The sequence below is a fragment of the Apostichopus japonicus genome, chromosome 8, assembly GCF_037975245.1.
Source record: "Apostichopus japonicus isolate 1M-3 chromosome 8, ASM3797524v1, whole genome shotgun sequence".
In the NCBI taxonomy this organism is placed as follows: Eukaryota; Metazoa; Echinodermata; class Holothuroidea; order Aspidochirotida; family Stichopodidae; genus Apostichopus; species Apostichopus japonicus.
Genome location: NC_092568.1, coordinates 14085717 through 14109982, shown reverse-complemented (window position 1 = coordinate 14109982; position 24266 = coordinate 14085717).

Here is a 24266-nt window from a genome sequence, read left to right as displayed (position 1 = left end):
TTCGAATGATCTGTGTCGAACATTCGATTGATGGGTGTAATTCGATTGATCGGTGTCGAACATTCGATTGATCGGTGTCGCACATCCGATTGATCGGTGTCGCACATTCGATTGATCGGTGTCGAACATTCGATTGATGGGTGCCGAACATTCGAATGATCTGTGTCGAACATTCGATTGAAGGTATCATTCGATTGATCGGTTTCGAACATTCGATTGATGGGTGTCGCACATCCGATAGATCGGTGTCGCACATTCGATTGATCGGTATCATTCGATTGATCGGTGTCGAACATTCGATTGATTGGTGACGAACATTCGAAAAATCGGTGTCGAACATTCGATTGATTGGTGCCGAAGATTCGAATGATCGATGTCGCACATTCGATTGATCGGTGTCGCACATTCGATTGATCGATGTCGCACATTCGATTGATTGGTGCCGAACATTTGAATGATCGGTGTCGAACATTCGATCGATGGGTGCCGAACATTCGAATAATCGGTGTCGAACATTCGATTGATTGGTGCCGAAGATTCGAATGATCGATGTCGCACATTCGATTGATGGGTGTCGCACATTTGATTGATCGATGTCGCACATTCGATTGATTGGTGTCGAACATTTGAATGATTGGTGCCGAACATTCGAATGATCTGTATCGAACATTCGATTGATGGGTATCATTCGATTGATCGGTTTCGAACATTTGATTGATTGGTGTCGATCATTCGATTGATGTGTGCCGAACATTCGATTGATGGGTGTCGCACATTCGATTGATCGGTACTGCACATTCGATTGATCGGTGTCGAACATTCGATTGATTGGTGTCGAACATTCGATTGATGGGTGTCGCACATCCGATTGATCGGTGTCGCACATTCGATTGATCGGTGTAGAACATTCGATTGATCGGTATTGCACATTCGTTTGGTCGGTGTCGCATATTCGATTAATCGGTGCCGAACATTCGATTGATGGGTGTCGCACATCCGATTGATCGGTGTCGAACATTCGATTGATTGGTGCCGAACATTCGAATAATCGGTGTCGAACATTCGATTGATTGGTGCCGAACATTCGAATGATCGGTGTCGATCATTTGATTGATTGGTGCCGAACATTCGAATGATCTGTGTCGAACATTCGATTGATCGGTGTCGCACATTCCATTGATGGGTGTCGCACATTCGATTGATCGGTGTCGAACATTCGATTGATCGGTATTGCACATTCGTTTGGTCGGTGTCGCATATTCGATTAATCGGTGCCGAACATTCGATGGATGGGTGCCGAACATTCCAATGATCGGTGTCGAACATTCGATTGATTGGTGCCGAACATTCGAATGATCTGTGTCGAACATTCGATTGATGGGTGTAATTCGATTGATCGGTGTCGAACATTCGATTGATCGGTGTCGCACATCCGATTGATCGGTGTCGCACATTCGATTGATCGGTGTCGAACATTCGATTGATGGGTGCCGAACATTCGAATGATCTGTGTCGAACATTCGATTGAAGGTATCATTCGATTGATCGGTTTCGAACATTCGATTGATGGGTGTCGCACATCCGATAGATCGGTGTCGCACATTCGATTGATCGGTATCATTCGATTGATCGGTGTCGAACATTCGATTGATTGGTGACGAACATTCGAAAAATCGGTGTCGAACATTCGATTGATTGGTGCCGAAGATTCGAATGATCGATGTCGCACATTCGATTGATCGGTGTCGCACATTCGATTGATCGATGTCGCACATTCGATTGATTGGTGCCGAACATTTGAATGATCGGTGTCGAACATTCGATCGATGGGTGCCGAACATTCGAATAATCGGTGTCGAACATTCGATTGATTGGTGCCGAAGATTCGAATGATCGATGTCGCACATTCGATTGATGGGTGTCGCACATTTGATTGATCGATGTCGCACATTCGATTGATTGGTGTCGAACATTTGAATGATTGGTGCCGAACATTCGAATGATCTGTATCGAACATTCGATTGATGGGTATCATTCGATTGATCGGTTTCGAACATTTGATTGATTGGTGTCGATCATTCGATTGATGTGTGCCGAACATTCGATTGATGGGTGTCGCACATTCGATTGATCGGTACTGCACATTCGATTGATCGGTGTCGAACATTCGATTGATTGGTGTCGAACATTCGATTGATGGGTGTCGCACATCCGATTGATCGGTGTCGCACATTCGATTGATCGGTGTAGAACATTCGATTGATCGGTATTGCACATTCGTTTGGTCGGTGTCGCATATTCGATTAATCGGTGCCGAACATTCGATTGATGGGTGTCGCACATCCGATTGATCGGTGTCGAACATTCGATTGATTGGTGCCGAACATTCGAATATTCGGTGTCGAACATTCGATTGATCGGTGTCGAACATTCGATTGATCGGTGTCGCACATCCGATTGATCGGTGTCGCACATTCGATTGATCGGTGTCGAACATTCGATTGATGGGTGTCGCACATTCGATTGATCGGTGTCGCACATTCGACTGATTGTTGTCGCACATCCTATTGATCGGTGTCGCACATTCGAATAATCGGTGTCGAACATTCGATTGATTGGTGCCGAACATTCGAATGATCTGTGTCGAACATTCGATTGATGGGTATCATTCGATTGATCGGTGTCGAACATTCGATTGATTGGTGCCGAACATTCGAATAATCGGTGTCGAACATTCGATTGATTGGTGCCGAACATTCGAATGATCGGTGTCGAACATTCGATTGATGGGTGTCGCACATTCGATTGATCGGTGTCGCACATTCGATTGATTGTTGTCGCACATCCTATTGATCGGTGTCGCACATTCGAATAATCGGTGTCGAACATTCGATTGATTGGTGCCGAACATTCGAATGATCTGTATCGAACATTCGATTGATGGGTATCATTCGATTGATCGGTGTCGAACATTCGATTGATGGGTGTCGAACATTCGATTGATGGGTGCCGAACATTCGATTGATGGGTGTCGCACATTCGATTGATCGGTGTTGCACATTTGTGTGGTCGGTGTCGCATATTCGATTAATCGGTGCCGAACGTTCGATTGATGGGTGCCGAACAATCGAATATCGGTGTCGAACATTCGATTGATTGGTGCCGAACATTCGAATGATCTGTGTCGAACATTCGATTGATGGGTGTCATTCGATTGATCGGTGTCGAACATTCGATTGATCGGTGTCGCACATCCGATTGATCGGTGTCGCACATTCGATTGATCGGTGTCGAACATTCGATTGATGGGTGCCGAACATTCGAATGATCTGTGTCGAACATTCGATTGATGGGTATCATTCGATTGATCGGTGTCGAACATTCGATTGATTGGTGCCGAACATTCGAATAATCGGTGTCGAACATTCGATTGATTGGTGCCGAACATTCGAATGATCGGTGTCGAACATTCGATTGATGGGTGTCGCACATTCGATTGATCGGTGTCGCACATTCGATTGATTGTTGTCGCACATTCGATTGATCGGTGTCGCACATTCGATTGATCGGTGCCGCACATTCGATTGATGGGTGCCGAACATTTGATTGATCTGTGTCGAACATTCGATTGATTGGTGCAGATCATTCGAAAGATCGGTGCCTCACATTCGATTGATAGGTGCCGAACATTCGAATGATCGTTGTCGATTATTCGATGGGTGTCGCACATCCGATTGATCGGTGTCGCACATTCGATTAATCGGTGCCGCATATTCGATTGATCGGTATTGCACATTCGTTTGGTCGGTGTCGCATATTCGATTAATCGGTGCCGAACATTCGATTGATGGGTGTCGAACATTCGATTGATCGGTGTCGCACATTCGATTGATCGGTGCCGCGCATTCGATTGACCGGTGTCGCACATCCTATTGATCGGTGTCGCACATTCGATTGATCGGTGCCGCACATTCGATTGATTGGTGTCGAACATTCGATTGATGGGGGTGTCGCACATCCGATTGATCGGTGTCGCACATTCGATTGATCGGTGTAGAACATTCGATTGATCGGTATTGCACATTCGTTTGGTCGGTGTCGAACATTCGATTAATCGGTGCCGAACATTCGATTGATGGGTGTCGCACATCCGATTGATCGGTGTCGCACATTCGATTGATCGGTATCATTCGATTGATCGGTGTCGAACATTCGATTGATTGGTGACGAACATTCGAAAAATCGGTGTCGAACATTCGATTGATTGGTGCCGAAGATTCGAATGATCGATGTCGCACATTCGATTGATCGGTGTCGCACATTCGATTGATCGATGTCGCACATTCGATTGATTGGTGCCGAACATTTGAATGATCGGTGTCGAACATTCGATCGATGGGTGCCGAACATTCGAATAATCGGTGTCGAACATTCGATTGATTGGTGCCGAAGATTCGAATGATCGATGTCGCACATTCGATTGATGGGTGTCGCACATTCGATTGATCGATGTCGCACATTCGATTGATTGGTGCCGAACATTTGAATGATTGGTGTCGAACATTCGATCGATGGGTGCCGAACATTCGAATGATCTGTATCGAACATTCGATTGATGGGTATCATTCGATTGATCGGTTTCGAACATTTGATTGATTGGTGTCGATCATTCGATTGATGTGTGCCGAACATTCGATTGATGGGTGTCGCACATTCGATTGATCGGTACTGCACATTCGATTGATCGGTGTCGAACATTCGATTGATTGGTGTCGAACATTCGATTGATGGGTGTCGCACATCCGATTGATCGGTGTCGCACATTCGATTGATCGGTGTAGAACATTCGATTGATCGGTATTGCACATTCGTTTGGTCGGTGTCGCATATTCGATTAATCGGTGCCGAACATTCGATTGATGGGTGTCGCACATCCGATTGATCGGTGTCGCACATTCGATTGATCGGTATCATTCGATTGATCGGTGTCGAACATTCGATTGATTGGTGCCGAACATTTGAATGATCGGTGTCGAACATTCGATCGATGGGTGCCGAACATTCGAATGATCTGTGTCGAACATTCGATTGATGGGTATCATTCGATTGATCGGTTTCGAACATTTCATTGATGAATTTCGAACATTCGATTGATGGGTGCCAAACATTCGATTGATCGGTGTCGCCCATTCGATTGATCGGTGTCGCACATTCGATTGATCGGTGTCGCACATTCGATTGATCGGTATCATTCGATTGATCGGTGTCGAACATTCGATTGATGGGTATCATTCGATTGATCGGTTTCGAACATTTCATTGATGAATTTCGAACATTCGATTGATGGGTGCCAAACATTCGATTGATCGGTGTCGCCCATTCGATTGATCGGTGTCGCACATTCGATTGATCGGTGTCGCACATTCGATTGATCGGTATCATTCGATTGATCGGTGTCGAACATTCGATTGATTGGTGACGAACATTCGAATAATCGGTGTCGAACATTCGATTGATCGGTGTCGAACATTCGATTGATCGGTGTCGAACATTCGATTGATCGGTGTCGCACATTCCATTGATGGGTGTCGCACATTCGATTGATCGGTGTCGAACATTCGATTGATCGGTATTGCACATTCGTTTGGTCGGTGTCGCATATTCGATTAATCGGTGTCGAACATTCGATTGATGGGTGCCGAACATTCGAATGATCTGTGTCGAACATTCGATTGAAGGTATCATTCGATTGATCGGTTTCGAACATTCGATTGATGGGTGTCGCACATCCGATAGATCGGTGTCGCACATTCGATTGATCGGTATCATTCGATTGATCGGTGTCGAACATTCGATTGATTGGTGACGAACATTCGAAAAATCGGTGTCGAACATTCGATTGATTGGTGCCGAAGATTCGAATGATCGATGTCGCACATTCGATTGATCGGTGTCGCACATTCGATTGATCGATGTCGCACATTCGATTGATTGGTGCCGAACATTTGAATGATCGGTGTCGAACATTCGATCGATGGGTGCCGAACATTCGAATAATCGGTGTCGAACATTCGATTGATTGGTGCCGAAGATTCGAATGATCGATGTCGCACATTCGATTGATGGGTGTCGCACATTTGATTGATCGATGTCGCACATTCGATTGATTGGTGCCGAACATTTGAATGATTGGTGTCGAACATTCGATCGATGGGTGCCGAACATTCGAATGATCTGTATCGAACATTCGATTGATGGGTATCATTCGATTGATCGGTTTCGAACATTTGATTGATTGGTGTCGATCATTCGATTGATGTGTGCCGAACATTCGATTGATGGGTGTCGCACATTCGATTGATCGGTACTGCACATTCGATTGATCGGTGTCGAACATTCGATTGATTGGTGTCGAACATTCGATTGATGGGTGTCGCACATCCGATTGATCGGTGTCGCACATTCGATTGATCGGTGTAGAACATTCGATTGATCGGTATTGCACATTCGTTTGGTCGGTGTCGCATATTCGATTAATCGGTGCCGAACATTCGATTGATGGGTGTCGCACATCCGATTGATCGGTGTCGCACATTCGATTGATCGGTATCATTCGATTGATCGGTGTCGAACATTCGATTGATTGGTGCCGAACATTTGAATGATCGGTGTCGAACATTCGATCGATGGGTGCCGAACATTCGAATGATCTGTGTCGAACATTCGATTGATGGGTATCATTCGATTGATTGGTTTCGAACATTTCATTGATGAATTTCGAACATTCGATTGATGGGTGCCGATCATTCGATTGATCGGTGTCGCCCATTCGATTGATCGGTGTCGCACATTCGATTGATCGGTGTCGCACATTCGATTGATCGGTATCATTCGATTGATCGGTGTCGAACATTCGATTGATTGGTGACGAACATTCGAATAATCGGTGTCGAACATTCGATTGATCGGTGTCGAACATTCGATTGATTGGTGCCGAACATTCGAATGATCTGTGTCGAACATTCGATTGAAGGTATCATTCGATTGATCGGTTTCGAACATTCGATTGATGGGTGTCGCACATTCGATTGATCGGTACTGCACATTCGATTGATCGGTGTCGAACATTCGATTGATCGGTGTCGAACATTCGATTGATGGGTGTCGCACATTCGATTGATCGGTGTCGAACATTCGATTGATGGGTGTCGCACATTCGATTGATCGGTGTCGCACATTCGATTGATCGGTGCCGCTCATTCGATTGATGGGTGCCGAACATTTGATTGATTGCTGTCGAACATTCGATTGATTGGTGCCGATCATTCGAAAGATCGGTGCCTCACATTCGATTGATAGGTGCCGAACATTCGAATGATCGTTGTCGATTATTCGATGGGTGCCGAACATTCGATTGATCGGTATTGCACATTCGATTGATCGGTGTCGCACATTCGATTGATCGGTGTAGAACATTCGATTGATCGGTATCATTCGATTGATCGGTGTCGCACATTCGATTGATTGGTGACGAACATTCGAATAATCGGTGTCGAACATTCGATTGATTGGTGCCGAAGATTCGAATGATCGATGTCGCACATTCGATTGATCGGTGTCGCACATTCGATTGATCGATGTCGCACATTCGATTGATTGGTGCCGAACATTTGAATGATCGGTGTCGAACATTCGATCGATGGGTGCCGAACATTCGAATGATCTGTGTCGAACATTCGATTGATGGGTATCATTCGATTGATCGGTTTCGAACATTTCATTGATGAATTTCGAACATTCGTTTGATGGGTGCCAAACATTCGATTGATCGGTGTCGCCCATTCGATTGATCGGTGTCGCACATTCGATTGATCGGTGTCGCACATTCGATTGATCGGTATCATTCGATTGATCGGTGTCGAACATTCGATTGATTGGTGACGAACATTCGAATAATCGGTGTCGAACATTCGATTGATCGGTGTCGAACATTCGATTGATCGGTGTCGAACATTCGATTGATGGGTGTCGCACATTCGATTGATCGGTTTCGAACATTCGATTGATGGGTTTCGAACATTCGATTGATGGGTGCCGATCATTCGATTGATGGGTGTCGAACATTCGATTGATGGGTGTCGAACATTCGAATGATCGGTGTCGAACATTCGATTGATGGGTGTCGCACATCCGATCGATCGATGTCGAACATTCGATTGATGGGTGTCGCATATTCGATTGATCGGTGTCGCACATTCGATTGATCGGTGCCGCACATTCGATTGATGGGTGCCGAAAATTCGATTGATTGCTGTCGAACATTCGATTGATTGGTGCCGATCATTCGAAAGATCGGTGCCTCACATTCGATTGATAGGTGCCGAACATTCGAATGATCGGTGTCGAACATTCGATGGGTGTCGCACATCCGATTGATCGGTGTCGCACATTCGATTAATGGGTGCCGAACATTCGATTGATCGGTATTGCACATTCGTTTGGTCGGTGTCGCGTATTCGATTAATCGGTGCCGAACATTCGATGGATGGGTGCCGAACATTCGAATGATCGGTGTGGAACATTTGATTGATTGGTGCCGAACATTCGAATGATCTGTGTCGAACATTCGATTGATGGGTGTCGCACATCCGATTGATCGGTGTCGCACATTCGATTGATCGGTGTCGAACATTCGATTGATGGGTGCCGAACATTCGAATGATCTGTGTCGAACATTCGATTGAAGGTATCATTCGATTGATCGGTTTCGAACATTCGATTGATGGGTGTCGCACATTCGATTGATCGGTACTGCACATTCGATTGATCGGTGTCGAACATTCGATTGAAGGTATCATTCGATTGATGGGTGTCGCACATTCGATTGATCGGTACTGCACATTCGATTGATCGGTGTCGAACATTCGATTGATCGGTGTCGAACATTCGATTGATGGGTGTCGCACATTCGATTGATCGGTGTCGCACATTCGATTGATCGGTGCCGCACATTCGATTGATGGGTGCCGAACATTCGATTGATTGCTGTCGAACATTCGATTGATTGGTGCCGATCATTCGAAAGATCGGTACCTCACATTCAATTGATCGATGTCGCACATTCGATTGATCGGTGTCGAACATTTGAATGATCGGTGTCGAACATTCGATCGATGGGTGCCGAACATTCGCATGATCTGTGTCGAACTTTCGATTGATGGGTATCATTCGATTGATCGGTTTCGAACATTCGATTGATGGGTGTCGAACATTCGATTGATGGGTGCCGAACATTCGATTGATGGGTGTCGCACATTCGATTGATCGGTACTGCACATTCGATTATTCGGTGCCGAACATTCGAATGATCTGTGTCGAACATTCGATTGAAGGTATCATTCGATTGATCGGTTTCGAACATTCGATTGATGGGTGTCGCACATTCGATTGATCGGTGTCGCACATTCGATTGATCGGTGCCGCACATTCGATTGATGGGTGCCGAACATTCGATTGATTGCTGTCGAACATTCGATTGATTGGTGCCGATCATTCGAAAGATCGGTGCCTCACATTCGATTGATAGGTGCCGAACATTCGAATGATCGGTGTCGAACATTTGATGGGTGTCGCACATCCGATTGATCGGTGTCGCACATTCGATTAATCGGTGCCGCACATTCGATTGATCGGTATTGCACATTCGTTTGGTCGGTGTCGCGTATTCGATTAATCAGTGCCGAACATTCGATGGATGGGTGCCGATCATTCGAATGATCGGTGTGGAACATTTGATTGATTGGTGCCGAACATTCGAATGATCTGTGTCGAACATTCGATTGATGGGTGTCGCACATCCGATTGATCGGTGTCGCACATTCGATTGATCGGTGTCGAACATTCGATTGATGGGTGCCGAACATTCGAATGATCTGTGTCGAACATTCGATTGATGGGTATCATTCGATTGATCGGTTTCGAACATTCGCATGATCTGTGTCGAACTTTCGATTGATGGGTATCATTCGATTGATCGGTTTCGAACATTCGATTGATGAGTGTCGAACATTCGATTGATGGGTGCCGAACATTCGATTGATGGGTGTCGCACATTCGATTGATCGGTACTGCACATTCGATTGTTCGGTGTCGAACATTCGATTGATCGGTGTCGAACATTCGATTGATGGGTGTCGCACATTCGATAGATCGGTGTCGAACATTCGATTGATGGGTGTCGCACATTCGATTGATCGGTACTGCACATTCGATTGATCGGTGTCGAACATTCGAATGATCGGTGTCGAACATTCGATTGATGGATGTCGCACATTCGATTGATCGGTGTCGAACATTCGATTGATCGGTATTGCACATTCGTTTGGTCGGTGTCGCATATTCGATTAATCGGTGCCGGACATTCGATTGATGGGTGCCGAACATTCGAATGATCGGTGTCGAACATTTGATTGATTGGTGCCGAACATTCGAATGATCTGTGTCGAACATTCGATTGATGGGTGTCATTCGATTGATCGGTGTCGAACATTCGATTGATTATTGTCGCACATCCGATTGATCGGTGTCGCACATTCGAATAACCGGTGTCGAACATTCCATTGATTGGTGCCGAACATTCGAATGATCTGTGTCGAACATTCGATTGATGGGTATCATTCGATTGATCGGTGTCGAACATTCGATTGATGGGTGTCGAACATTCGATTGATGGGTGCCGAACATTCGATTGATGGGTGTCGCACATTCGATTGATTGGTGTCGAACATTCGATTGATCGGTGTCGAACATTCGATTGATCGGTGCCGAACATTCGATTAATCGGTGTCGAAATTTCGATTAATGGGTGCCGAACATTCGAATAATCGGTGTCGAACATTCGATCGATGGGTGCCGAACATTCGAATGATCTGTGTCGAACATTCGATTGATGGGTATCATTCGATTGATCGGTGTCGAACATTCGATTGATAGGTGCCGAACATTCGAATGATCTGTGTCGAACATTCGATTGATGGGTGTCATTCGATTGATCGGTGTCGAACATTCGATTGATCGGTGTCGCACATCCGATTGATCGGTGTCGCACATTCGATTGATCGGTGTCGAACATTCGATTGATCGGTGTCGAACATTCGATTGATCGGTGCCGAACATTCGATTAATCGGTGTCGAACATTCGATTGATCGGTGTCGAAATTTCGATTGATTGCTGTCGAACATTCGATTGATTGGTGCCGATCATTCGAAAGATCGGTGCCTCACATTCGATTGATAGGTGCCGAACATTCGAATGATCGGTGTCGAACATTCGATGGGTGTCGCACATCCGATTGATCGGTGTCGCACATTCGATTAATCGGTGCCGCACATTCGATTGATCGGTATTGCACATTCGTTTGGTCGGTGTCGCATATTCGATTAATCGGTGCCGAACATTCGATTGATGGGTGTCGAACATTCGATTGATCGGTGTCGCACATTCGATTGATCGGTGCCGCACATTCGATTGACCGGTGTCGCACATCCTATTGATCGGTGTGGCACATTCGATTGATCGGTGCCGCACATTCGATTGATGGGTGCCGAACATTCGATTGATGGGTGCCGAACATTCGAATGATCGGTGTCGAACATTCGATTGATGGGTGTCGCACATTCGATTGATCGGTGTCGAACATTCAATTGATGGGTTTCCTACATTCGACTGTTGGGTGTCGCACATTCCATTGACCGGTGTCGCACATTCGATTGATCGGTGTCGCACGTTCGATTGATCGATGTCGCACATTCGATTGATAGGTGCCGAGCATTTGAATGATCGGTGTCGAACATTCGATCGATGGGTGCCAAACATTCGCATGATCTGTGTCGAACTTTCGATTGATGGGTATCATTCGATTGATCGGTTTCGAACATTCGATTGATGGGTGTCGAACATTCGATTGATGGGTGTCGCACATTCGATTGATCGGTACTGCACATTCGATTGTTCGGTGTCGAACATTCGATTGATTGGTGTCGAACATTCGATTGATGGGTGTCGCACATTCGATTGATCGGTGTCGAACATTCGATTGATGGGTGTCGCACATTCGATTGATCGGTACTGCACATTCGATTAATCGGTGTCGAACATTCGAATGACCGGTGTCGAACATTCGATTGATGGGTGTCGCACATTCGATTGATCGGTGTCGAACATTCGATTGATCGGTATTGCACATTCGTTTGGTCGGTGTCGCATATTCGATTGATCGGTGCCGAACATTCGATTGATGGTTGTCGAACATTCGAATGATCTGTGTCGAACATTCGATTGAAGGTATCATTCGATTGATCGGTACTGCACATTCGATTGATCGGTGTCGCACATTCGATTGATCGGTACTGCACATTCGATTGATCGGTGTCGAACATTCGATTGATCGGTGTCGAACTTTCGATTGATGGGTGTCGCACATTCGATTGATTGGTGCCGATCATTCGAAAGATCGGTGCCTCACATTCGATTGATAGGTGCCGAACATTCGAATGTACGGTGTCGAACATTTGATTGATTGGTGCCGAACATTCGAATGATCTGTGTCGAACATTCGATTGATGGGTGTGATTCGATTGATCGGTGTCGAACATTAGATTGATGGGTGTCGCACATTCGATTGATAGGTAGTGCACATTCGATTGATCGGTGTCGAACATTCGATTGATCGGTACTGCACATTCGTATAGTCGGTGTCGCACATTCGATTGATCGGTGTCGCACATTCGATTGATTGGTGCCGAACATTCGAATGATAGGTGTCGAACGTTTGATTGATCGGTGTCGCACATTCGATTGATGGGTGCCGAACATTCGAATGATCGGTGTCGAACATTTGATTGATTGGTGCCGAACATTCGAATGATCTGTGTCGAACATTCGATTGATGGGTGTCATTCGATTGATCGGTGTCGAACATTCGATTGATCGGTGTCGCACATCCGATTCGACACAGATCATTAGAATGTTCGGCACCAATCAATCAAATGTTCGACACCGATCATTCGAATGTTCGGCACCCATCAATCGAATGTTCGGCACCATGTTCGACACCGATCATTCGAATGTTCGGCACCTATCAATCGAATGTGAGGCACCGATCATTCGAATGATCGGCACCAATCAATCGAATGTTCGACACCGATCAATCGAATGTTCGAAACCGATCAATCGAATGACACCCATCAATCGAATGTTCGACACAGATCATTCGAATGTTCGGCACCCATCAATCAAATGTTCGACACCGATCATTCGAATGTTCGGCACCCATCAATCGAATGTTCGGCACCGATTAATCGAATGTGCGACACCGACCAAACGAATGTGCAATACCGATCAATCGAATGTTCGACACCCATCAATCGAATGTTCGAATCCGATTATTCGAATATTCGGCACCCATCAATCGAATGTGCGGCACCGATTAATCGAATGTTCGGCACCTATCAATCGAATGTGAGGCACCGATCATTCGAATGATCGGCACCAATCAATCAAATGTTCGACACCTATCATTCGAATGTTCGGCACCAATTAATCGAATGTGTGATACAGATATATCGAATTTGCGGTACCGATCAATCGAATGTGCGCTACCGATAAATCGAAGGTGCGATACCGATAAATCGAATGCGCGATACCGATTAATTGAATTTACGATACCGATAAATCGAATGGGCGGTACCGATAAATCGATTGTGAAGAGACCGATAATTGGATATGCGGTACCGATAAATCGAAATTGCATTACCGATAAATCGAATGTGTGGTACCGAAAAATCGGAATGTGCGGTACCGATAAATCGAATGTGCGATACCGAGAAATCGATTGTGCCGTACCGATAATCGAAAGTGCGGTACCGATAAATCGAAATTGCGATGACAATTAATCGAATGTGCGGTACCGATTAATCGAATGTGCGATACTGATAAATCGATTGTGCGGTACCGATAAATCGAATGTGCGATACCGATAAAACGAATTTGCGATACCGATAAATCGAATGTGCGATACCGATAAATCGAATGTGCGATACCGATAAATCGATTTTGCGGTACCGATAAATAGAAAGTGCGGTATCGATAAATCAAACGTGCGATACCGATTAATCTAATGTGCGATACCGATAAATCAATTTTGCGGTACCGGTACCGTTAAATCGAATTTACGATACCGATGAATTGAATGTGCGCTACCGATAAATCGATTGTGCGGTACCGATATATCGATATTGCGGTAACTATCAATCGAATGCGCGGTACCGATAAATGGATTGTACGTTATCGATAAATCGATTGTGCGGTACTGATAAATAGAATGTGCGGTACCGATAAATCGATTTTACGGGACCGATCAATCGAATGTGCGTTACGGAAAAATCGAATGTGTGATACCGATAAATCGAATGTGCGGTACCGATAAATCGATTGTGCGGTACCCAAAAATCGAATGTGCGGTACCGATAAATCGAATGTGTGATACCGATAAATCGAATGTGCGGTACTGATAAATCGAATGTGCGGTACCGATAAATCGAATGTGCGATACCGATAAATCGATTTTGCGGTACCGATAAATCAAATTTACGATACCGATGAATTGAATGTGCGGTCTCGATAAATCGATTGTGCGGTACCGATAAATCGAATGTGCAGTACCGATAAATCGAATGTGCGATACCGATAAATCGAATGTGTGGTACCGATAAATCGATTTTGCGGGACCAATCAATCGATTGTGCTTTACCCATAAATCGATGTGCGGTACCGATAAATCGAATGTGCAGTACCGATAAATCGAATGTGCAATACCGATAAATCGAATGTGCGATATTGATAAATCGAATGTGCGGTACCGATAAATCGAACGTGCGATACCGATAAATCGAATGTGCGGTACCGATAAATCGAATGTGCGATACCGATAATTCGAATGTGCGGTACCGATAAATCGATTGTGCGGTACCGATAAATCGATTGTGCGGTACCGATAAGTCAAATATGCGATACCGATGAATGGGTTGTGCGGTACCGATAAATTGAAAGTGCGGTACCTATAAATCGCCCGTGCGATACCGATTAATGGAATGTGCGATACCGATTAATGGAATGTGCGATACTGATCAATCGAAAGTGCGATACCGATTAATCGAATTTACGATACCGATAAATCGAAGGTGCAGTACCGATAAATCGATTGTACGTAATCGATAAATCGAACGTGCGGTGCCGATAAATCGAACGTGCGGTGCCGATAAATCGAATGTGCGATACCGATAAATCGAATGTGCGATACCGATAAATCGAAATTGCGATACCGATTAATCGAATGTGCAGTACCGATAAATCGAATGTGCGGTACCGATAAATCGATTGTGCGATGCGATCAATTGAATATGCAATAACGATTAATCGAATGTGCGATACCGATAAATCGAATGTGCGATACCGATAATTCGAATGTGCGGTACCGATAAACCGATTGTGCGGTACCGATAAGTCAAATATGCGATACCGATGAATGGGTTGTGCGGTACCGATAAATTGAAAGTGCGGTACCTATAAATCGCCCGTGCGATACCGATTAATCGAATGTGCGATACCGATTAATGGAATGTGCGATACTGATCAATCGAAAGTGCGATACCGATTAATCGAATTTACGATACCGATAAATCGAATGTGCAGTACCGATAAATCGATTGTACTTAGTCGATAAATCGATTGTGCGGTACCGATAAATGGAACGTGCGGTGCCGATAAATCGATTGTGCGGTACCGATAAATCGAATGTGCGATACCGATTAATGGAATTTGCGATACCGATAAATCGAAATTGCGATACCGATTAATCGAATGTGCAGTACCGATAAATCGAATGTGCGGTACCGATAAATCAATTGTGCGATGCGATCAATCGAATATGCAATAACGATTAATCGAATGTGCAATACCGATCAATCGAATGTTCGACACCGATCAATCGAATGTGCGACACAGATCAATCGGATGTGCGACACCCATAAATCGAATGTTCGACACCGATCATTCGAATGTTCGACACCGATCAATCGAATGTGCAGTACCGATCAATCAAATGTGCGACACCCATCAATCGAATGTTCGACACCGATCAATCGAATGGGCGACACCCATCAATCGAATGTTCGACACCAATCAATCGAATGTTCGACACCGATCAATCGAATGTGCAGTACCGATCAATCGAATGTGCGACACACATCAATCGAATGTTCGGAACCGATCAATCGAATGATACCCATCAATCGAATGTTCGACACAGATCATTCGAATGTTCGGCACCAGTCGATCGAATGTTCGACACCGATCATTCAAATGTTCGGCACCCATCAATCGATTGTGCGGTACCGATAAATCGAATGTGCGATACCGATAAATCGAATGTGCGATACCGATAAATCGAAATTGCGGTAACCGATCAATCGATTGTACGGTACCGATAAATCGATTGTGCGATACCGATTAATCGAATGTGAGATACCGATAAATCGAAATTGCGATACCGATTAATTGAATGGCGGTACCGATAAATCGAACGTGCGGTGCCAATAAGACGATTGTGCGGTACCGATAAATCGAATGTGCGATACCGATTAATCGAATGTGCGACACCGATCAATCGAATGTGCGACACCCAACAATCGAATGTGCGAAACACATCAATCGAATGTTCGACACCGATCAATCGAATGTGCGACACCCATCAATCGAATGTTCGACACCGATCATTCGAATGTTCGACACCGATCATTCGAATGTGCAGTACCGATCAATCAAATGTGCGACACCCATCAATCTAATGTTCGGCACCGATTAATCGATTATGCGACACCGACCAAACGAATGTGCAATACCGATCAATCGAATGTTCGACACCATCAATCGAATGTTCGACACCGATCAATCGAATGTTCGAAACCGATCAATCGAATGATACCCATCAATCAAATGTTCGACACAGATCATTCGAATGTTCGGCACCCATCGATCGAATGTTCGACACCGATCATTCAAATGTTCGGCACCCATCAATCGAATGTGCGACATCGATCAATCGAATGTGCGACATCGATCAATCGAATGTGCGACACCGATCAATCGAATGTGCGACACCGATCAATCGAATGTGCGACACCCATCAATCGAATGTTCGACACCGATCACTCGAATGTTCGGCACCAATCAATCGAATGTTCGAAACCGATTATTCGAATGTTCGGCACCAATCAATCGAATGTTCGTCACCGATTATTCCAATATTCGGCACACATCAATCGAATGTTCGACACCGATCAATCGAATGTGCGACACCGATCAATCGAATGTGCGACACCCATCAATCGAATGTTCGACACCGATCACTCGAATGTTCGGCACCAATCAATCGAATGTTCGACACCGATCACTCGAATGTTCGGCACCAATCAATCGAATGTTCGAAACCGATTATTCGAATGTTCGGCACCAATCAATCGAATGTTCGTCACCGATTATTCGAATGTTCGGCACACATCAATCGAATGTTCGACACTGATCAATCGAATGTGCGACAACGATCAATGAATCAATCAATCGATCAATCAACCGATCAATCGGATTGATCGGTGTCGAACATTCGATTGATCGGTGTCGCACATCCGATTGATCGGTGTCGCACATTCGATTAATCGGTGCCGCACATTGGATTGATGGGTGCCGAACATTCGAATAATCGGATTCGAACATTCGATTGATGGGTTTCGCACATTCGATTGTTGGGTGTCGCACATTCGATTGATCGATGTCGCACATTCGATTGATCGGTGTCGAACATTCGATCGATGGGTGCCGAACATTCGAATGATCTGTGTCGAACATTCGATTAATGGGTGTCGAACATTCGATTGATCGGTATTGCACATTCGATTAATCGGTGCCGCACATTCGATTGATGGGTGTCGCATATTCGATTAATCGGTGCCGAACATTCGATTGATGGGTGCCGAACATTCCAATGATCGGTGTCGAACATTTGATTGATTGGTGCCGAACATTCGAATGATCTGTGTCGAACATTCGATTGATCGGTGTCGCACATCCGATTGATCGGTGTCGCACATTCGATTGATCGGTGTCGAACGTTCGATTGATGGGTGCCGAACATTCGAATAATCGGTGTCGAACATTCGATTGATTGGTGCCGAACATTCTAATAATCGGTGTCGAACATTCGATTGATTGATGCCGAACATTCGAATGATCTGTGTCGAACATTCGATTGAAGGTATCATTCGATTGATCGGTTTCGAACATTCGATTGATGGGTGTCGCACATTCGATTGATCGGTACTGCACATTCGATTGATCGGTGTCGAACATTCGATTGATTGTTGTCGAACATTCGATTGATTGGTGTCGAACATTCGATTGATCGATGTCGCACATTCGATTGATCGGTAGTGCACATTCGATTGATCGGTGTCGAACATTCGATTGATCGGTACTGCACATTCGTTTGGTCGGTGTCGAACATTCGATTGATGGGTGTCGCACATTCGATTGATGGGTGCCGAACATTCGAATAATCGGATTCGAACATTCGATTGATGGGTGTCGAACATTCGATTGATCGGTATTGCACATTCGTTTGGTCGGTGTCGCATATTCGATTAATCGGTGCCGAACATTCGATTGATGGGTGCCGAACATTCGAATGATCGGTGTCGAACATTCGATGGGTGTCGCACTTCCGATTGATCGGTGTCGCACATTCGATTAATCGGTGCCGCACATTCGATTGATGGGTGCCGAACATTCGAATAATCGGATTCGAACATTCGATTGATGGGTGTCGAACATTCGATTGATCGGTATTGCACATTCGTTTGGTCGGTGTCGCATATTCGATTAATCGGTGCCGCACATTCGATTGATGGGTGCCGAACATTCGAATAATCGGATTCGAACATTCGATTGATGGGTGTCGAACATTCGATTGATCGGTATTGCACATTCGTTTGGTCGGTGTCGCATATTCGATTAATCGGTGCCGAACATTCGATTGATGGGTGCCGAACATTCGAATAATCGGATTCGAACATTCGATTGATGGGTGTCGAACATTCGATTGATCGGTATTGCACATTCGTTTGGTCGGTGTCGCATATTCGATTTATCGGTGCCGAACATTCGATTGATGGGTGCCGAACATTCGAATGATCGGTGTCGAACATTCGATTGTTTGGTGCCGAACATTCGAATGATCTGTGTCGAACATTCGATTGATGGGTGTCATTCGATTGATCGGTGTCAAACATTCGATTGATCGGTGTCGCATATTCGATTGATCGGTGTCGAACATTCGATTGATGGGTGCCGAACATTCGAATAATCGGTGTCGAACATTCGATTGATTGGTACCGAACATTCGAATAATCGGTTTCGAACATTCGATTGATTGGTGCCGAACATTCGATTGATCGGTGTCGAACATTCGATTGATCGGTGTCGAACATTCGATTGATGGTTGTCGCACATTCGATTGATCGGTACTGCACATTCGATTGATGGGTGTCGCACATTCGATTGATCGGTACTGCACTTTCGATTGATCGGTGTCGAACATTCGATTGATTTGTGTCGAACATTCGATTGATTTGTGTCGAACATTCGATTGATGGGTGTCGCACATTCAATTGATCGGTGTCGAACATTCGATTGATGGATGTCGCACATTCGATTGATCGGTACTGCACATTCGATTGATCGGTGTCGAACATTCGAATGATCGGTGTCGAACATTCGATTGATGGGTGTCGCACATCCGATTGATCGGTGTCGCACATTCGATTGATCGGTGTCGAACATTCGATTGATCGGTGTCGCATATTCGATTGATCGGTGTCGAACATTCGATTGATGGGTGCCGAACATTCGAATAATCGGTGTCGAACATTCGATTGATTGGTACCGAACATTCGAATAATCGGTTTCGAACATTCGATTGATTGGTGCCGAACATTCGATTGATCGGTGTCGAACATTCGATTGATCGGTGTCGAACATTCGATTGATGGTTGTCGCACATTCGATTGATCGGTACTGCACATTCGATTGATGGGTGTCGCACATTCGATTGATCGGTACTGCACTTTCGATTGATCGGTGTCGAACATTCGATTGATTTGTGTCGAACATTCGATTGATTTGTGTCGAACATTCGATTGATGGGTGTCGCACATTCAATTGATCGGTGTCGAACATTCGATTGATGGATGTCGCACATTCGATTGATCGGTACTGCACATTCGATTGATCGGTGTCGCATAATCGATTAATCGGTGCCGAACATTCGATTGATGGGTGTCGCACATCCGATTGATCGGTGTCGCACATTCGATTGATCGGTGTCGAACATTCGATTGACCGGTGTCGCATATTCGATTAATCGGTGCCGAACATTCGATTGATGGGTGTCGAACATTCGAATGATCGATGTCGAACATTTGATTGATTGGTGCCGAACATTCGAATGATCTGTGTCGAACATTCGATTGATCGGTGTCGAACTTTCGATTGATTGGTGTCGAACATTCGAATGATCGATGTCGAACATTTGATTGATTGGTGCCGAACATTCGAATGATCTGTGTCGAACATTCGATTGATGGGTGTCGAACTTTCGATTGATGGGTATCATTCGATTGATGGGTGTCGAACATTCGATTGATGGGTGTCGAACATTCGATTGATGGGTGTCGAACATTCGATTGATGGGTGCCGAACATTCGATTGATGGTGTCGCACATTCGATTGATCGGTGTCGAACATTCGATTGATGGGTGTCGCACATTCGATTGATCGGTTCTGCACATTCGATTGATCGGTGTCGCATATTCGATTAATCGGTGCCGAACATTCGATTGATTGGTGCCGAACATTCGAATGATCTGTGTCGAACATTCGATTGATGGGTATCATTCGATTGATCGGTGTCGAACATTCGATTGATGGGTGTCGAACATTCGATTGATGGGTGCCGAACATTCGATTGATGGGTGTCGCACATTCGATTGATCGGTACTGCACATTCGATTGATCGGTGTCGAACATTCGATTGATTGGTGTCGAACATTCGTATGGTCGGTGTCGCACATTCGATTGATCGGTGTCGCACATTCGATTGATTGGTGCCGAACATTCGAATGATAGGTGTCGAACATTTGATTGATTGGTGCCGATCATTCGAATGATCGGTGCCTCACATTCGATTGATAGGTGCCGAACATTCGAATGATTGGTGTCGAACATTCGATGGGTGTCGCACATTCGATTGATGGGTGCCGAACATTCGAATAATCGGATTCGAACATTCGATTGATGGGTGTCGATCATTTGATTGATGGGTGTCGCACATTCGATTGACCGGTGTCGCACATCCTATTGATCGGTGTCGCACATTCGATTTATCGGTGCCGCACATTCGATTGACCGGTGTCGCACATCCTATTGATCGGTGTCGCACATTCGATTGATCGGTGTCGCACATCCTATTGATCGGTGTCGCACATTCGATTGATCGGTGTCGCACATCCTATTAATCGGTATCGCACATTCGATTTCTCGGTATCGCAAATTCCATTGATTCGTATTGCACAATCGATTTATCGGTCTCTTCAATCGATTTATAGGTACCGCGCATTCGATTGATCGTTACCGCAATATCGATTTATCGGTACCGCACAATCGATTTATCGGTACCGCACATTCGATTTATCAGTATCGCACATTCGATCTATCGGTATTGCACATTCGATAGATCGGTACCGCACATTCGATTTATCGGTCCGCACATCGATTTATCGGTAAAGCACATTCGATTGATCGGTCCCGCAAAATCGTTTATCGGTCCCGCACAATCGATTTATCGGTACCACACATTCGATTATCGGTACCGCACAATCGATTTATCGGTATCGCACATTCGATTTATCGGTCCCGCACAATCGATTTATCGGTATCGCACATTCGACTTATCGGTACCGCAAAATCGAATTATCGGTACCACACATTCGATTTATCGGTATCGCAAATTCGATTGATCGGTACCGCACAATCGATTTATCGGTACCGCACAATCGATTTATAGGTACCGCGCATTCGATTGATCGTTACCGCACAATCGATTTATCGGTACCGCACAATCGATTAGTGTATCGTACGTTCGACTTATCGGTATCGTAAATTCGAAATATCGGTATCGCACTGTCGATTTATCGGTATCGCACATTCTATAAATCGGTATCGTAAATTCAATTAATCGTTATCGCGCATTCGATTTATCGGTATCGCACCTTCGATTTATCGGTATCGAACATTCGATTAATCGGTACCGCACGTTTGATTTATCGGTACGGCAGTTTCGATTTATCGGTACCGCACAATCAATTTATCGGTACCGCACATTCGACTTATCGTATCGTTAATTCGATTTATCGGTATCGCACATTCGATATATCGGTCCCTTCACAATCGATTTATCGGCTACGCGCCTTCGATTTATCGGCATCGTAAATTCAGTTATTCGGTATCGCGCACTCGATTAATCGGATCGCACATTATATTTATCGGTATCGAGCATTCGATTGATCGGTACCGCACAATCGATTTATCGGTATCGCAAAATCGATTTATCGGTACCGCACATTCAATTCATCGGTATCGTAAATTCGATTTATCGGTACCGCAAAATCGATTTATCGGTCTCGCACATTCGATTAATAGGTATCGCACGTTCGATTTATCGGTACCGTACTTTCTATTTATCGGTACTGCACAATCGATTTATAGCGTATACCGTACATTCGACTTATCGGTATCGTAAATTCGAAATATCGGTATCGCACTGTCGATTTATCGGTATCGCACATTCGATTTATCGGTACCGCACATTCAATTCATCGGTATCGTAAATTCGATTTATCGGTACCGCACATTCGATTTATCGGTATCGCACATTCGATTTATCGGTACCGCACATTCGATTTATCTGTATCGCACATTCGATTCATCGGTATCCCACATTCGATTTATTTGTATCGCTTATTCGATTTATCGGTATCGCACATTCGATTTATCGGTATCGCACATTCTATTAATCGGTATCGTAAATTCGATTTATCGGTACCGCACATTCTATAAATCGGTATCGTAAATTCAATTAATCGTTATCGCGCATTCGATGTATCGGTATCGCACATTCGATTTATCGGTACCGCACATTCGATTTATCGGTACCGCAAAATCGATTTATCGGTACCGCACATTCCATTCATCGGTATCGTAAATTCTATTTATCGGTACCGCAAAATCGATTGATCGGTACCGCACATTCGACTTATCGGTACCGCACATTCGATTTATCAGTATCGCACAATCGATTTATCGGTACCGCACATTCGATTTATCGGTACCGCACATTCGATTTATCGGTACGGTACATCTATTTATCGGTAAAGCACATTCGATTGATCGGTACCGCACATTCGATGTATCAGTATCGCACATCCGATTGATCGGTCCCGCAAAATCGATTTATCGGTACCGCAAAATCGATTTATCGGTACCGCACATTCGATTTTCGGTACCGCACATTCGATTTATCGGTATCGCACATTCGATTTATCGGTATCGCACAATCGATTGATCGGTACCGCACATTCGATTTATCGGTATCGCAAATTCAATTTATCGGTACCGCACATTCGATTTATCGGTATCGCAAATTCGATTGATCGGTACCGCACAATCGATTTATCGGTACCGCACAATCGATTTATAGGTACCGCGCATTCGATTGATCGTTACCGCAATATCGATTTATCGGTACCGCACATTCGATTTATCGGTATCGTACGTTCGATTTATCGGTACCGCACAATCGATTTATCGGTATCGCACATTCGATTTATCGGTACCGCACAATCTTTTTATCGCTACCGCACATTCGACTTATCGGTATCGTAAATTCGAAATATTGGTATCGCACTGTCGATTTATCGGTATCGCACATTCGATTTATCGGTATCGCACAATCGATTCATCGGTATCGCACATTCGACTTATCGGTACCGCACAATCGATTTGTCAGTATCGCACAATCGATTTATCGGTATTGCCCTTC